The sequence below is a fragment of the Lissotriton vulgaris genome, chromosome 9, assembly GCF_964263255.1.
Source record: "Lissotriton vulgaris chromosome 9, aLisVul1.2, whole genome shotgun sequence".
NCBI lineage: Eukaryota > Metazoa > Chordata > Amphibia > Caudata > Salamandridae > Lissotriton > Lissotriton vulgaris.
Window position 1 is genome coordinate 88,683,260 of NC_141697.1, and position 17,163 is coordinate 88,700,422.

The following is a 17,163-nucleotide window of genomic DNA, read 5'->3' on the forward strand; positions in this document are numbered from 1 at the left end:
TTTCAATTGACATGGTCCAACAGAAATAGACAAAGGACTGGATATGGGGTTGTAAACAGGGGCGCCTGAAAAACCTACTGAAACATTTGTTGAGCCGGACAAAGGTGCGCCAGGGAGTTTCGCATGAATGATAGAACTTTTTGCTGCACCAGTATCCAACAGAAACGGTTCGACTACACCTGATGTTGCTACTGCGACATAAGGCCCACTCTGATCCACTGGAACTGATACTACTCCCTCTCTCTGTCCATGGCTGTCCTAGTACCCATTTTGCTGAAATCCCTCATCCACTTCACAATAGTCTTCAACAAGATACTGTTGAGATCTATTTTGCTGAGCAGACTGTCCATTTCGTTGATCAAAGTGATTAGAAAGACGATCATTTGTTTGTGGAGGCATAGCACCTCGTCCCCGACCTCTAGAATTCTGCACAAAACCACCACGACCTCTCTGAGCTGCTGCTGCATTATTTTGCGCTAGAACTGGACATTCATTTTTATAATGACCTTCTTTCTTACAATACGCACACTGGTTCCACTGATATTGAGGTCTCGGTGAACTATAATCTGTCCTTTGATACGAACCCTGTTGCGTATTAGTCTGATTCATACGAGGCGGATACGCCTGTTGCAAAAGAACTTTAGTCTTTAAATCTTTCGTTTTCTTATCTGATTTCTCTTTCTCCTCTTTATCCCTATTTTCATAATACTGTGCAGTTGCAAGTATTTGCGCAGTTGTAGAGACAGCCCACGCACTCTCGGAGTCTTTTAATTTATTGCATAGCTCAGGTAACAAATTATGTACGAATTTATCCACAAACAATCTCTGTCCTACTTCTGTGCTCATATCCTGACCACTATGATCTACAAAAGTCTCTTCGAACCTCGTGAAGAAGTCGGAGACACTTTCGTCTTTCTTTTGCCTGCATGCGGACAACTTGTCCCAATTAACACGCAATGCTGGCATCAGAGTCTTCATTAAGTCGATTATCCTACCTGGAAGATTAGCAATTAGAGGTTCGGGTTTGGAACCACCTACTTGCTGACCATCCGCTGCAATGATAGCTGCCCAATCACCACCTAGGGCAACTGGATGATTCTCTTTACGAATTTTAGCCCAAATTGGTTGCGGAACTACATTGCCAAATAACATGTCAATGTCCGCTAGATTCATCACACAAGCCTCAACTGTCTGTGCTAATTCCTTATAGTATCCGGCAGGATTCTTACGCGGATCCGGCAAGGCCTGCTTTACTGCTAACACTTCGGCTCGCTTCCACGGAATGTGTATCCACACTCTCTGGAATTGCGCCGGAGCGGCTACAATACCATTGACAGCATCAGCTTGTACAGCGGCGCGCCAAATTGGAGGAACCTCCCTCATTGGATATTGGCAAGTCTGCTTCGTACTACCTTTCTCTAGATCTCTCGGTGAACGAAGTGATGGATCATTTCTATAACTTAAAATCAGTTCCATCGCTTCTTTTATATTTTGACCTACTATCATTCCTGCAGCAAACTCTTTCTGAACCTTAATTAAGTCTTCTAAATTTGATTCAACATCATCTTCTTCTATTTCCTCACGTAAAAGAGAGCACATCTCGTCAAAAACATATCGTTGCGTTGGTTCCTTCCACTGCATAAATGTGTCTAGCACATCTCTCGTACTATATCTCCTACTCTTTGAAATCCATCTGAGAGCCGTGGAATCTAAAATTCCCCGTTCCTCAGTACTCGGAAGCTGACTACGTCTTTGAACAGAGTCAGAAGTAGGAGTCTTAATTAAAGATTTATAGAGGGGAGACAGAATGCTAGAGACAGAATCAGTGATTCTTCGACGAACAGAAAGTGGAGTCAACATACTGGCAGATGCAGAGAACACAGTAGAGGTAGGAACAGATAGCGGGACCGTAGGAGTATCAAGGAAGACAGCTTGTGGAACCGTAGGTGTAAGAGACATAGGTATAGGTAAAGAAGTCGGCAACCCAGGAAGAGGAGGTGCCGTAGGAACATTCACATTGACCACAGGAGGTACAGGAGCTTGATTCTGAGGGGCAGGAGCAGGAATACCAGGTTGTCCAGCAACCGGTAACTGAACATTCGGTAAAGGTGGAGCCGTAGCACCTTGTGCATACGGTGGAGGTGACCTTAACAAATAAGACAACAGAGGATCGTTTTCGGGGTCCTCCAGTATCTTAGCTGTTTTCGATGGCAAGGCAGGATAGCACTTGTCGATCGCTAAGTTATGCTCTCTAATGGCCACCTCTATGGCCTTTTCAGACTCGTTCACTTGCAGCTGTTTAGCCGCTTGTTCTAAAGTCACCTCTTCTTGCTCTTTCTGTTCTTTCTTCAACCTTTTAATCTCTCTCTGTTTAGATTCTTTTCGCCAATAACGGAAAGAATCAAACATTGCCGGCCGGGCTTTCTTCCTAAACAATTTCGCTTCTAAATTATCAAGGATCTCGGGTTCAAAACTACCATGCAGTGGCCAACTAAGGACACCGTCCTTTTCCGTATAACGGACCCACACCTCATTATAAGATATAGGACCCACACCATGCTTACAGTACAGATCATATAAGGGAGTCCCAATCGGAGGAACCAGACATGAGTCCTCCAACCGTGAATCACTGTTGCAACCAAAACAAGACAACATACAATTTCTCCGACTTACCATTTTGCAATCCGGAACACAAAACGAACAAACAAGAAACAAATATGTGCACCTGAACCAAGAACTTAGGCCTACCAAAAGCGAACTGATGTATCGATACCCAAACTAAACTAAATAGATTATCGTAACCAGAACAACCAGTGATAATCTTACGAAACCAAACCAAACCAAGAACCAAAAAGGATTTTAACAACCCTTACGAAGTAACCAGCTAGCAACCACTAAATACTTAACTGAGGCACTGAAGACGTCACCAAGGAGAAACCCGTCACGTTTCGCCGTACTAAGGACTGCACCTCGGGTCCAAGACAGGGCGACGGTCAAGGCAACGGCCCACTGCAGCCGTCCTGAACGGGAACCCTCGTGGAAGAGAACTTCGGGCCACTTTTGCGATATGCCGGGATCGATGAAGTGGGGCGCCTCCCTCAGGAATCTTCACACGAAGCTTCTCGAACTCTTCAGGCTTTTGGACCGGTACCGAATGACGTCGCCCCACGTTGGGCGCCAATTGGAGTTCTGGACTTTTTGGTTCCGTCCAGAGGTGTCAGGGAACAACACCCCAAGACCCCGGAGTTCCACCTGTCTTGGTGCACAAATAAACAGAAACACGGGCTTCTCGATGGTGGCGTCAAAGACCAAAGGTTTATTACTGCAGGGACACAGAAGTCACAGATACTACACACGGGCAGAATCTAGGAGCCTGTTCGATTTGTACAAAGAGGGTTGCTCCTTATATACTGAATTTTAAGCTGGGGGCAAATTCTTTACATGTAATACATTCCCAAAACCTTTATGTCTAAAACAATAAATATTTGGCGTTACACAGGAACCGTCGATAATATCTGAAGCCAAACATTACGAAGAGGGGTTCCCACTAGTTCATCACGATCCCTTGTCAATATTGCATTCAAGAGCCGGACCGCCTCATCGTAAATTTCGTTACCTCCCCCTAATAAAGGCCCAGAAGGAAAGGAGCAGAGCCAGGTGCAGAAGATAGAAAAGCAGGATAAGAGATGTTTGTGGGTCGTAAATGGGCAAGGCTACCAGTTTCGGCCGCCTAATCGTGATCAGGCCAACGGACACGAGAACCAGTATAGCAGGACTGGCCTCGGGCAGAGGAGGCAGCCTTTGTCGAGTCATGCAGCTACAGCGTGTTCTGTACTGAGGTGCACGTGTCTTTAGAGAGGTGAATCTCCGGCTAAGGCTACGTGTCCTTAATCGAAATGCAGTGATCAGAGGTTATTGCGTATGTGAGGGCAAGAAACACAAAATGGCTGCCATGATCTAAGATGGATGCCATGGGTAGATCAGAAATGTGTTTGTTACAGGAGTACTCTTGTTCGTAGCGTAGCGAAAACACCAGGATATGCTAAATGGATCATTTGCGGTTCGCTGATACCAATATTATGTATTTCCGACAATATTGAAAACACAGGTTCAAATCGTCACGGAACCTCAGCAGGGGGTTGCTATATTAATCAAAAGGCAAGCTAATGTTATTGTTCAGGATGTGAAGACGGACTCAAGTGGCAGATGGGTTATAGCAATGATTGTTTAGTAGCGAATACCCCTATCACGGTAGTTAGTTACTATGGTCCTAATCAGGATGACCCTTCAACTTTAAAAACAATCTTTCTACACCTATTGGGGCTTCCTGATAAGACAATGTTTGCTGGGGATTTTAATATAGTTTTAAATCCTGCAGCTGTTTGGATGGAATTAGATCTTGGAGGGAAACCCCAACAAAGAGTTTGGTTGTTTGATCGAACTATTCTTTTAGATAAAGAGAGTATTACTTTTCTGCATATCAACATTGGTTCCACCGATATCACTGTGGTTTGGGACACTCTAAAAGCCTTCTTGAGGGGATTGGCTACGAACAGGACCTCATATAAAAATAGGAAGTATAGGGAGGAAATCTCACAAATAGAGGGTCAAATGAAAGAGGTTGAAAAAACCATAATTGAAGAGTTAGATCAGGAGCAAATAAAAAAATTAACTGATAAACTGGAATCTCTGAAAGCGCTTCTAGAAAGCACAGTTCAGACTAGAATCTCCAGTAGATGTGCGGTTAGTTAGCTAGCTCATTTTGAATATGCGGAGGGGGCTGGTAGATTACTAGCCTGGAAGGCTATATCGGATAGGGTGCCCAATTTGATTAAGGAGATAGAAGATGTAGACTCCAATACAATAACAACTAACGAGGATAAAATAAGAGATGCTTTTCACACCTATTTTAAGTAATTATATGATGAAGACAACTGCATAGATAAATCTGCTGCTAGAAACAGGTTAAACTCAATCCATCTTCCAGCTCTGGAATTAACTGAGAGGCAAAATCAAGAGGCAGAAATTTTGCAGCAGTAGGATAGGAAGGGTCTCACAGCTTGTAAAACTGGGAAAGCAGCATGGCCGGATGGCCTTCCAGTGGAAGTCTATAAATCTATGGGTGAAGTCATAATCCCATATATGACTATACTCTTCAACAAAGTCCTAATAGAGGGGGTTAAACCACCTTCTTCGTGGAGAGAAGCAAACATCACTTTGATTTTGAAACTGGGTAAATCCTCCACAAATTGCGGGTCATATAGACCCATTTTGGTCCCTAACTCTGATTATAAGGTCTTTACTAGAATTATGGCTGACAGATTAGGAGCAGTTGTAGGAGATCTGCTGCATACAGATCAGCAGGGGTTTTTAAAAGGTAGAAACCTTTTTGATCACACGCACGATTTGATAGGTGCGATTTATTTCTCTTCTAGTTTTGCCCTTCTGTTGGCGACCATGACGCTTGATGCGACAAAATTATTCGATAGGGTAAATTGGAATTATCTAGCTGCAGTTTTGGAGAAACTGAATTTTGGCCCAAAGTTTTGTCGAACTATTAAACTCCTATATAGTGACCCGTCTGCACGGTTAGTAGTTAATGGCAATCTGACAAAGCCTTTTAGCATTAAGAGAGGAACAAGACAGGGCTGCCCTCTCTCTCCCCTCCTCTTCGACCTGTACATAGAGCCATTTGCTCAGAGTATTAGGAAGGAGGGAGCCATAATACCATTCAAGAGCAGCACATGGGAGAGAAAGGTAGCCCTGTACGCGGACAACATTTTAATCATATCATCAGATTTGGATACATCATTTCCCCAAGTCATTAGGTTAGCAGAAGATTTTGCAGACTGTCCGGCTACGAAGTTAATGCAGGAAAAACTGAAATTATGAATTGGAACCTGCCAAGGGATCTTTACCAAACTAAAGATGATATGAGGTACTTGGGGGTTAAAATTGTTTCTAGTATTGAGGAGATAGATAAGGTGAATCTCTCAAATATTCTTAAAGAGAGCATAAACCAAATGAAATCTTGGGCTTATCTCCCCTTGGCCATCCTGGGTAGAGTAAACAGGATAAAAATGGTTATTTTGCCAAGAGAACCCTTTCTCTTTAATACCATCCCATTACATTTTGATAAACAACTGATTGACAGATTTCAGCAGGCAATTAATTCATTTGTATGGCCCTACAAGGCAACCAGAATCTCCTGGAAAAAACTGAGACGGAGGAGGGAAAAGTGTGGTCCTGTACTCCCGGATGTTCAGTATCATGTGTGGGCATTCCAATTAACCTATTCAAGAATGCTGTTGAAACATCCAGATGATTCGGATAGGGGGAAAATGTTCAAAGCAATGCTCGACCAGTCGGAGCTTCCCCAAGAAGGCTTCCTCTTTAAATATGTAGACAACATTTTTTTCAAAAAGGTCAGGCTGAAAGGTCTATGCAGAGCAGCCCAAATATGCGTCAGAATTAAAACATTAATGGGCCCGGAGTATTACTCAAGATTAGCCCCGTGATGGGACAGCCCAGGGTCTCCTAGTTGCCTAAAGATGTGCTTGCCACACCATTAAAAACAGCAGGTTTAACAACATGTGGAGACTTAACTGAAGATGGTTCTTTACTTCCCTGGGCAACATTGGATGAGAAAATGGAAGAGGGCATGTCGAGATTTAAATACATACAGTTAAAAAGTTGGTCCAAAATTTTAAAAAAGCCGATTGGATTGGGTAATGATCTTGAAGAACTCCTGGTTAAAAAGCCAGCAGGCAAAAAGGAGGTAGCTTCTTTTTATTGGGCAATTGAGGGTGCAATAGACGGAGATTTCAGATTAGCCGCTGAATTATGGGAAGTTGATGATGGAAGGGGATTGTACTGAGTTATGGCAGGTCTCATATAACACTTTGTTTTCAGTTGTGAAGCCAGCTTATCTGAGAAGAAATCATTATTTCACAAAGTACAGGGCTTACCTGTCCCCTGCTAGACTCTCCAAGATGTCCAACGATCCACCGGCAAGATGTAAAAAATTTAATATGAAAAGGGCCCCAGACACACACATGTTTTGGACCTGTCCGGCCATCTCGGACTTCTGGCAAAAGGTGTCCTACACTCTTACGTCTATCTTAGGACAGCCAGTACATATCACCCCAAGCCTAATAATCTTTGGTATTCAAACGGAAATCACTGGACATAGTAAGAGTTTCCTCTTTCTTTGCTATTCTGCTGGCTAGACGAGAAATGTGCAAGAAATGGGTAGAGGTTTCACCTCCCACACATTCTGAATGGCTTTCATCAGTCTATAAAACATCTATAATGTACTTGGCCATATTGAAAAATAGCAAGAAGAGTGCAATTTGGGACTGTCTGTTAAAATGGCTTCCAGCTCAGACAGTATAATAATTAAAACCCGTCCATGTAACTTGTAAAGATCATTTTCTTTTTTGTCCTATGATTAGGCCTCATGGGAAGTTCTCAGACCGAGATGGATGGATCCCCGTGGTATCACTGGGTCATCAGGTAATAGTGATCTAAGGAGGGTTCTATTTACAACTCTGAAGAAATATCGTCACGGATCAGTGTTCCTGGTCCGAGACCAGGAACACTGACCCGGGATGTCTGACATTACTGCGCACTTTGCGGTATAATCTTTTTTTGCCTCATTTGTCATTACGAGAGAGAGCCATTGATTGAATGAACCTGACCCACGACTTCGGTTTGTAGATCCACTTCGAATACTCACGACATCCCGGTCTCCGGTACACAATCCCTTTCTTATGCCATATTATCGGAGGTGACCTTCCATATATTTTTTCGACTTTCATTACGTTGTTCAAGGGCCCCACCGGGTCAGAAGTATCACCGATAGAGCGACCTCCTCAGTATTTTTCTGTAGCGTCCGAGCCCTAAAGAATCGCGTGAGCGATGAAACACGTGTCAGCTGAATGCTGTATCACTATGATGAAAATAAAGAATTGAAGATCTCAACATATACAAGACTTCCTCGTCTTTCTGCTACTTTACCTTTCATTACTCCGCTCTAATCCTACGATATTTCTTCACTTGTACTCTATATGTGTGTGCATAGGGATGTTGTTTCATGACTTGTGTCTCACGAGCTTGCTGGATAGACTATTGAATGGTTTTACAGGTTTTCCATTCAACCAGTTGCACCACCTAATGACATTGTTTGTTGTCTACACATGCGCTTAAACCCATAGCAGTGCGCCCATTCCTCTGACATCTCAAACCTTTCTCTTGCTCCCCTATTTACAACTCTGGTCTCTGGTTTTTCGAAATTGGTAGAGAGCATGACCACCTTCTCATAAACGCGAGAGGTCAGCAACAGGTAGGATGCAGGTGTACCACTGGTAGGTTGGCGATATGGTAGTACCACAAAATGAAAAAACCTACCTCTCCATATGGAGTAACAATGGAGACCGGCAGATCACTAGTTTGCGGCGATCAGAGGTGAATGAGGATAAAACATTTTTTTTTTTTAAAGAATAGTGAGATGGAACACAAGATTTGTGTGACTCACTGGGAAAATATTTTCAGAACAAAACTGAAAATCATGGATAAATGAGGACATCCATTATTGAAGGTTAGACAGCTCGCTATGGAAAAGTTCAAGGGAATTCACTTGAAAAATGGGTTAAGCCTGTGATGGCAAAGGAAAAATTCCCCAGCATACTAGCCCACGAATTTTCATGAGAGTACATGAGACTACAAGACACTGGTTAACACTCCCTCTCATTCTGTGTGCCCTCAGGGAAGAATTCCTTTGATCACAGTTGAATAAATGTACCTGAGTGTTTAATAGTGATAGTGGTTTTAGGTATAAGGCACCAATGTTCATTATAGGGGATGGTAGCTTTTTTTCATCATCAGACTCTGACCCAGTTTGAGAAAAGGGCAGAAAAAGGAGAAAGGGAGACAGTGGCGTCACTAGGGTTGGTGTCACCCAGTGCGGGTAACTCATGTTGTCACCCCCTCCCGACTTACCCCATTAATCCATGATGGACCTCCTCTAGGAGATGTATGGCCAGCTCTTCTTATCAGTCTCTACCACTTTATACAAGAACATCCCGGCACTTCTCATCAACTAAACAGAGATTTCAATGGGGAATAATGCACTGTTCTGCTCTACTGCACTTTTATTGGGGCATGACCAGCAATTCTCAGCAGCTCTACGGAGCTTTCAATGGACACTTCTCTGCAGCTCTACTACACCTTATTTGGGACAGTGTCAGCACTTCTCTGCAGCACTTTTGTTAGGACAGTCCCAGCACTTCACAGCAGCTCTATGGCGCTCTCGGTGGAAGGTACCAGCACTTCTAAGTATGTCTACAGTACGTTTAGAAAGAAAGACAGAAGCTGCCTGGGTCGAGGCACAGAACCCGCCGTCTCCGCAAGGCAGTGAACCTCGCTCGGCAAAACGATATTTAATGCCAACTGTACACAAACACGTCCTGCTCTGGGGAGTAATAGCTGCGAATCCTTCCCCTAATACTAATTGTTAAAATGTCGATATAGATAACTTCCAATCCCAGCTTCCCCAGACCGGCGTTGTGTGATCCGAGGATTCTTAAAAGCACCAGTTTAAACTTCTACGCACAAAAGCAAAACGAGGTTAGAAACAAGCGGAGTCTTTAAATGGAGGTGTTTTTCTTCCACTTCTACAAGAATGTGACGTCTAAGTGCATGATGCCATTAAAGAACAAGGGGACGTAGGTTAAAATCCTGGCTCAGCTGATGACCAAAATGTGTTATCCAAGGAAAATGTCGATCTTATTGTGGCGCAGTTAGTGAAAACTGGGAGCGTTTAGAAACAGGTTTAAAGAGGAGCGCTATAAAAACGGGAACATTCTGTTCAGCTTAGAAATGCATTCCCTCAATATCGCATGGTGTTCGAGTCAGTCCAACTCGTTGGGTTAATGCGCCCACCGCTGAAATCTGTATGCAAATAAAGTTCACGTATGAATCCCGGAGCCATGTCACGTTAGTGACATTTCGAACGTCGTCAACGTCGTAGCCTAATGGACAATAATCATCACATGGGGTGTCACCCCAAGTGATGGTGTCACCCGGTGCGGTCCGCACCCCCCGCACCCCTCTAGTGACGCCACTGAAGGGAGATACAGATTATGATGCCCAATTTCTGTGCTCAATCTACATCTGTTTTCAGTGAGCTGTTGCCATGCTGTCTTTTTCAAATAAAGATATGAGCTTGTGCCACTGATACTCATTCAATATATCTGCTTTGTGAGAAGACCTCTCACACTGAAGCCCATGATGTATCTATTCTATGGGTACCAGTTCAGTTTGTTTCAGGAGTAGCACTACTCATGTCCACTCTATACCTGTTCAGTTGTTAGAGAAATATGCTCTGCTGATGCCTACGCTGTACCTGTTCCGTTGTGAGTGGGCCTTACACTGCTGATGCCCACTCTGCACCTGTTCAGCTGTGAGTGGTGCTCGTACTGTTGATGCCCATGCTGTGGCTGTTTAGCTGTGAGAGCAGCTTGCACTGTTGATGCTCATGCTGTGTCTATTCTGTTTTGAGAAGGGCTTGCACTGTTGATAATCATTCTGTACCGATTCAGTTTTGAGAAGTGCTGGCACTGCTGACTGGCTCATAGCCAGAGGTATACTTTTAGGGTGGCATGGCACTCTTCTATGACCACAGATTAAAGCTTTGCTCTATAGATGCATTCTTTCACAAATACTCAATTGACCACATAATACCATGGTTCAAGAAAATTGAGGTGAGAATATCGAAAGGTAAGTGCCTATGAGGAAGTATAGATTTACTATTTTCCGATTACTAATTCCACAACTTCATACTTTGAAAATATATATAGATGCATATATAAGTCTATACATAATACGTATAATATATATATATTGCATCGGTACATATAAGTAATAAAAAATCTATACTTTACTACATGTCCATATTTTTGATTCCATATTCTGCCATCCATGTTCTAGTTTCAATATTCAGATTGCACACCACATGATTCTACGTGAAAAAACTTGTGGACTTTTTAAAGATACCTATTAAAGCACATGCAATCAACTTCCCACAATCAAACTTTTAAATCCCAACAGTTAAATGGGATTTAAAGCAGAGGGGTGTAAAGTTGTAAACTAGGCTAACTCTCAACTTTGGGTATTTTCTAAACTTTTCAATCTTTGTGAAATGCAAAGCTTATGAATTTCTGCTTTTCATTTTTAAAATAAGTTGGCCTCAACTCAGAGCCTTCCCTCTCACTTCTCGTATCTCAGGTGGTGTATATCCAGCCACCACACTCAACATTTATTTGCTGGATGATGTTCTACCTGGGGCATTCTGCATCAGGAAATCATCACACCTGGAAGGTCGGAAAGGATAAACCTTAATTCAAATAAAGTTAGGAAACTTCATCTGCTACATAAAATATGCAGTTTTTCAATTCTGCCCAGTATCGTATGTGAAGTTTTAATTTAACTCACCAATAATATAAAATAACTTTACAGAGAGCATGGAACATATCCATCAAGAATGGGCTGAGAAATTAGGGTGAACAGTACATATTAAACATTTCAGGGCCACAACAATGTTGAAAACAAAATTGAATTTAGATATCATTTTACATGGGAAGCTCCCACTATTAATTTCACTGTAAGGTTGTGACAAATGATGGATAGTTCCAATACATTTAATTAAAAGCATTAGGCAAAACTGCATGGACTTGGATCAGGCTCCTACATTGGCATACACCCTTCATAGTTGCAGGCATGTTGTGCGAACAGCGACCAGCAAGATGTGTTGACATGTTAGGACATAGATGATTGTGAGGGATTGGTATTTTTGAGCCCTTTGGCATGGCTGAGGACACTAGTTCTCTCTATAGTTAGAGAAGCTGTAGATAGAAAGGCAGAAGCAATGCCTCTGATGCTCTGAGTGGTGGTTTCACTGTTTGCATCTAGGGTACTGCTCAGTGATATCATCTCATATTGTTGCTGCTTGCATTTTACTTCCCATTTGGATGCTACAAAGTCCAACACTTCTGGAATTATGGACATTCTCCACTCTTTTACATGCAGTAGACTCCTTGCAAGGAATCCTAAAGGTGGCACCCTCTATGTGGATAACTTTGCTTGGATGATCATGCACTTTTCAAAGTTGTATTTTTTATTTAATTTTAAAGGTGTTATATAGCGCTGGCTAGATCCAGAGGTATCAGAGCGCTTCACAGGAGTGCAAGGCGGTACAGTAATTAATACATTTGTTCAAAAACATTGCCATACAAACCAATATAACAGGAAATGTGGGTAGAATGTGATTAGATTTGGGTGGGTGTGCGGAAGCGAAAAAGAGAAGGAAAAGGATGCCGATACGGAGACTGGGAGATTAGAGGAATAGAGTCGTGGGATATCAGAGGGAGGCCTTGCTAGAGTCTAGATGTCGTACTTGAAGGTAGGGGCAGGGGGGTGGTATGGGGAGGGGAAGTAGTAACGTGAGGGAAGAGAGAAAGAAAGAAGGGGAAGAGGGGAGGTGAGAGAGTTGGAGGGCAAAAGAGGGGAGCCTGAAGAGGTGAAGAGCAGGAAACGGTGTCTGAGGTAGGTATTATTGACCCCAATATTTGTTGAAGAGGTTCAATTTGAGGTCTCTTTTGAAGTTGATGTAGGAAGGTTTACAGCGTAGGTCTTTAGGCAGGGAGTTCCAGATGGAAGGAGCAATTCCAGAGAAAGATAGTAAAGTTGAGTGTCGTCAGCATATAGGTGGTAATTGATTCCTGCTAGTTTGAGAATGAGGGTGAGTGGTTCCATGAAGAGGTTGAAGAGCGCGGGAGAGAGAATGGATCCCTGGGCTACACCGAGGGCAATTGGATTGGGGTTAGAAAGACAGTTCTCGATTTTGATTTGTTGGGTTCTGTGTTGGAGAAATGAGGTGAACCATTTAAGGACATGGCCATTGAGGCCAAAGCGGATTTTGAGAGTGTTAAGTAAGGCAGAATGGTTAACAGTATCAAAAGCCGTGGAGAGGTCAAGGAGAATGAGTAGGGAAGACTCACCATTGTCAAGTGAGTGACAAATGTCATCCACTATAGTGAGCATGGCAGATTCTGTGCTGCATCCTTTTCTGAAGCTGGATTGCGGTGAGTCAAAGAGGTCGAACGTATTGATGTGATTGTCTAGTCGGAGCAGGGCGCACTTTTCGAGGGCTTTGGAGAGAAGAAGGAGGTCAGACATAGGTCAGAGATTATTTAGGTCATTGGATCAGCTTTGGGATTTTTGGGGATGGGTGTGATTTGACCCAGTTGGAGGGAGGCGGGAACACACCCGGTGGTCAGGGATGCTTTTATAATGGTGGTCCAGAGAGGGGCAATAATATGTTTAAGGTCTAGGACAAGGTTAGAGGGCATAGGTTCTTTGGTGTGAGAAGATGGTTTGAGTTTAGAGATTATGTTATAGACTTCATGTTCATGTTCCGTGACAAGATGAAAATTATGCCAGGAGGCGTTTATTTGTTGCTGGGGAATAAAAGGGTTGGGTTTAGGTGGGAAGGTAACCGATGAGAGGCGGGAGGGGACCTGGGGAGGATTAGATGAGGATGGAGGATGAGGGGGAATGTCATAGGAAGGTAGTGGGTTGGGGAGAGGAGTTTAAGAGGAAGGATTGATCAATTTTGGTGACTTTATCAGAGAAGAAATTTGCAATTACTTTGCATTTCTTGTTAGTGGCTATCAGCTTAAGGGGGGCAGAAGAAGTTTGGTCTTTGAGAATGCTGAATAGTTCTGTAGTCTATTTTTGGCCCCATCAAGCTGTGTGCGGAAGAAGGAGGCCATTTCATTGAGGATGTGTTTTTTGTAATTGGACCTAGCAGATCGGAGGAGGGCTAGATGGGAGAGGGAACAAGTGTTGCCTCCAGGTTCTTTCGGCCTGCCTTAGGGAGTGTCTTTCGTTGTTAAGATCAGAGTTGAACCAGGATTTGGAAGGTTTGTTTCTTTGGGTTTTTAGTTTGGGAGGTGCCACTTGGGCTAGGACCGCAGTAACTGATTTATTAAAGTGCTCAGTGAGGGTGCTTTCATTTTGGGAGAGGGGAGTTAGCAGGAATTGGGCTTTGAACTTCGTTTCTAGCTCGCCGGGGGGGGATAAAATGGAGGTTTCTGGTCAATTTCATGTGTTTGATATTTTTGGCTTGGAGTGGAGGGGCTGTAGTGGTGATAGTGAAGAGGATGAGGTGATGGTCGGACCAGTCAATTGGAATGATGTTGGAAAGGGAGGCCAAATCCTTATTAGTGATGATGGCATTAAGAGTAGACCCCTTGGTGTGTGTTGGGGAGTGACAAATTTATTTAAGGTCACTGATCTCCATAAGATCCGTGAGGAGGTTAACAGCAGGGTCTTTGATATCATTCAAGTGGAGGTAGAAGTCTCCAAGGAAGAGATTTTTAGAGTTGGAAATTGATGATTGGGTGAGGAGGTTAGAAAGTTCCTCAGCGAAGGGAAGGGATTCGCCCGGAGGGTGGTAGGTGGGATCCCGGCCCATAGGAATGAAAGGGATCGTATTCTTAATTAGCGATTCGCAATTTGAGAATCGCAAATTGAGAATAATTTCAAGGGTGCTAGGGTGTCATAAGGACACCCTAATGCACCCCTGAAATGAGCATGTGTGCGCATATTGCGCACATACATGTCCTTAGGGCATTTATGTGCACCACATGCAACCTTTAAAAATGCTAAAATGTGCATTTGTGAAAGAAATCACAAATTACCACCAACTTGAAGTTGGTGGTAATTTGCTATTTCTTAATGAGAAATCGCACAACTTGGGTGCTTGGTACACAGCATTTAAGGAATCCCAATTTGCGATTCCTTAAATGCTTATGCAAAATTGGGAATCGCAAAATTAGCGATTCCTTTAAAATGCGATGAGAAAATGTCTCATACATCGCGTTTTGAGATTTTGTATTCGCAAACGCTGTTTTTGCGAATCGAAGCATTTGCGAATAAAGAGGCATATGTATGAAATGAATGTTTAATCGCAAATCCTGCGAATCGCAAAAAACAGCGTTTGCGATTAAAAATTCACAAATCGTGATGTATGAGACATATTCGCATCGCAAAATAAGGAATCGCATAAATAGCAATTCCTTATTCTGCGAAACAAGAAGTCTTCAAATATCTGTGGGAGTTCCCAAACTGCAATTTTCTTAGTTTGTGAAATTCGCAAAATGAAAATCGCATTAAAAGAAATCGCAAGGAAATGTATGAAGAATTCACAATTTGCAAAAAACACAAATTCGCAATTACCACCAAGTGCATGCAGGTGATAACCAGGTGCAAGCTTAGTTAACTAGCCCACATTTGAACAGATTCGTCCACAATGGCAGCACTATTTGTCATAGCCAGGAGGCTGCAAATTTGGGCTCTACCACAGAGGAGAATCTGACAAGGACGGATTTTCAGGCTGCGCGTCACTCTGTTCCAGCAGACTGAAGAGGAGATCCATGACAAGTACAGGCTGCACTCACAGACCATTTTGTACCTGATTGAGGAGCTCAAACCCTGTTTGGGACACCCAACACACAGGACCCAAATAATTCCCACTCATGTGCAGGTCCTGTGCTCCCTGCACCTCCTGACCTCAGGGGGTTTTCAAGGGGTGATAGCAGAGGTTGGCGGGGTCTCACAGAGTGCCCTGTCGCGCTTTTTCCCTGCCTTTTTAAATGCAACGCTACAGAGGCTACCACATCACATATACTTCCCCAGCACCCAACAGCCATTACAGCAAACAAAACTGGACTTCTACCAGATTGCACGTTTCCCCCACGTCATTGGCTGCATAGATGGGAGTGACGGTGAAGATAAAATTGGGTGAGGGAGCAAAGCGAAAATGTATTCTGTTTTCTGCGCACTCCTCCAGCAAAAGGCAGACTTAGCAAATAACTGCCTAGATGGAAAAAGTGGTCGACATGTTTCAGAAAATAAATTGGACATATGCGTCCATTGCTTTCATCAGGACCTAGATATCAATTATGCTACTGCAAAGTGAAAGTGCACAAATAAATAAAATAAAGTAAAGTGACAGCATAACTTATCTTGCTATGACAAGGAAAGACATCACCTGATATCCTAGGAGTCTTCCATAAGCTATTACGGTTGAGTCTGCATGTCACCCAGTCATAGGAGTTTGGGACCTCACCTCGCCTGGCAACGGCTCAGGTAACAAGGGAAGCACCGCTCTCTCCGTCGGTACTTCTCTGCCGGCTTCTGAAACAGTCGGCTCAGAAGCCGGCAGAGAAGTACCGATGGAGAGAGCGGTGCTTCCCTCGTTACCTGAGCGGAGCTCAGGTAATCCTAGGAGGCTAATGCAGTGTTTCTCCACTTCCTCATAAATATGCCCCCTGTGTGTCAATCATAGAACTTTAATCTAGTCCATGTCTACAGGCATCATATATATCTAGATTGTGGCTGCTACTTTACATCTCACAATGAAACTCAGATATGGGATAATAGTAACAATGCGCATCCCTGCAGATCTCTCCACTTCCCTCTCCATATAACCATGCTAGCTCATACCCACAGCTACACACAGCATTTTTGATTAAACATACCGGTGTAGTAAATATTTAAGCAGACTATAATCATAAGAAATACCATAAAGAGACCTGCTGAGCAATTCAAAGGTGCAAGCTCACTGAAAAAACATAAACTTATAAGTCTGAGTCGATCCACCACACTGCTACCCGCTGCATCACATAACATGATAACCACACCTTGGTGGTCAATATGTACAGCATGAAAACACTTGACACATAAGATCACAAAACAAAGACAACACCCTTTCAACCACACCCTATATTATATGGTGTAGCTTGCTGCCTAAGTACGTAAGTGTTTCAGTGCCATACATGTGATAGTAAGCACTATACAAATGCTGCAATACAATACAATACAATACAATATTTATAATTTGTGCATCACCAAGATTTGTTTTGATTCCATTAATATGTTTGTTTCCAACACCCTTCAGAATTACAAACCAAAATGTGCCTAATTTCCACTCTAATAACTGCTGCTGAAATATATGTACAGTTCATTTTTCAGGTAATTATGTTTTATGTGTATTAGAAACACATTGACGTGCAACAGTTTTTCTTTTCTACACTCCCC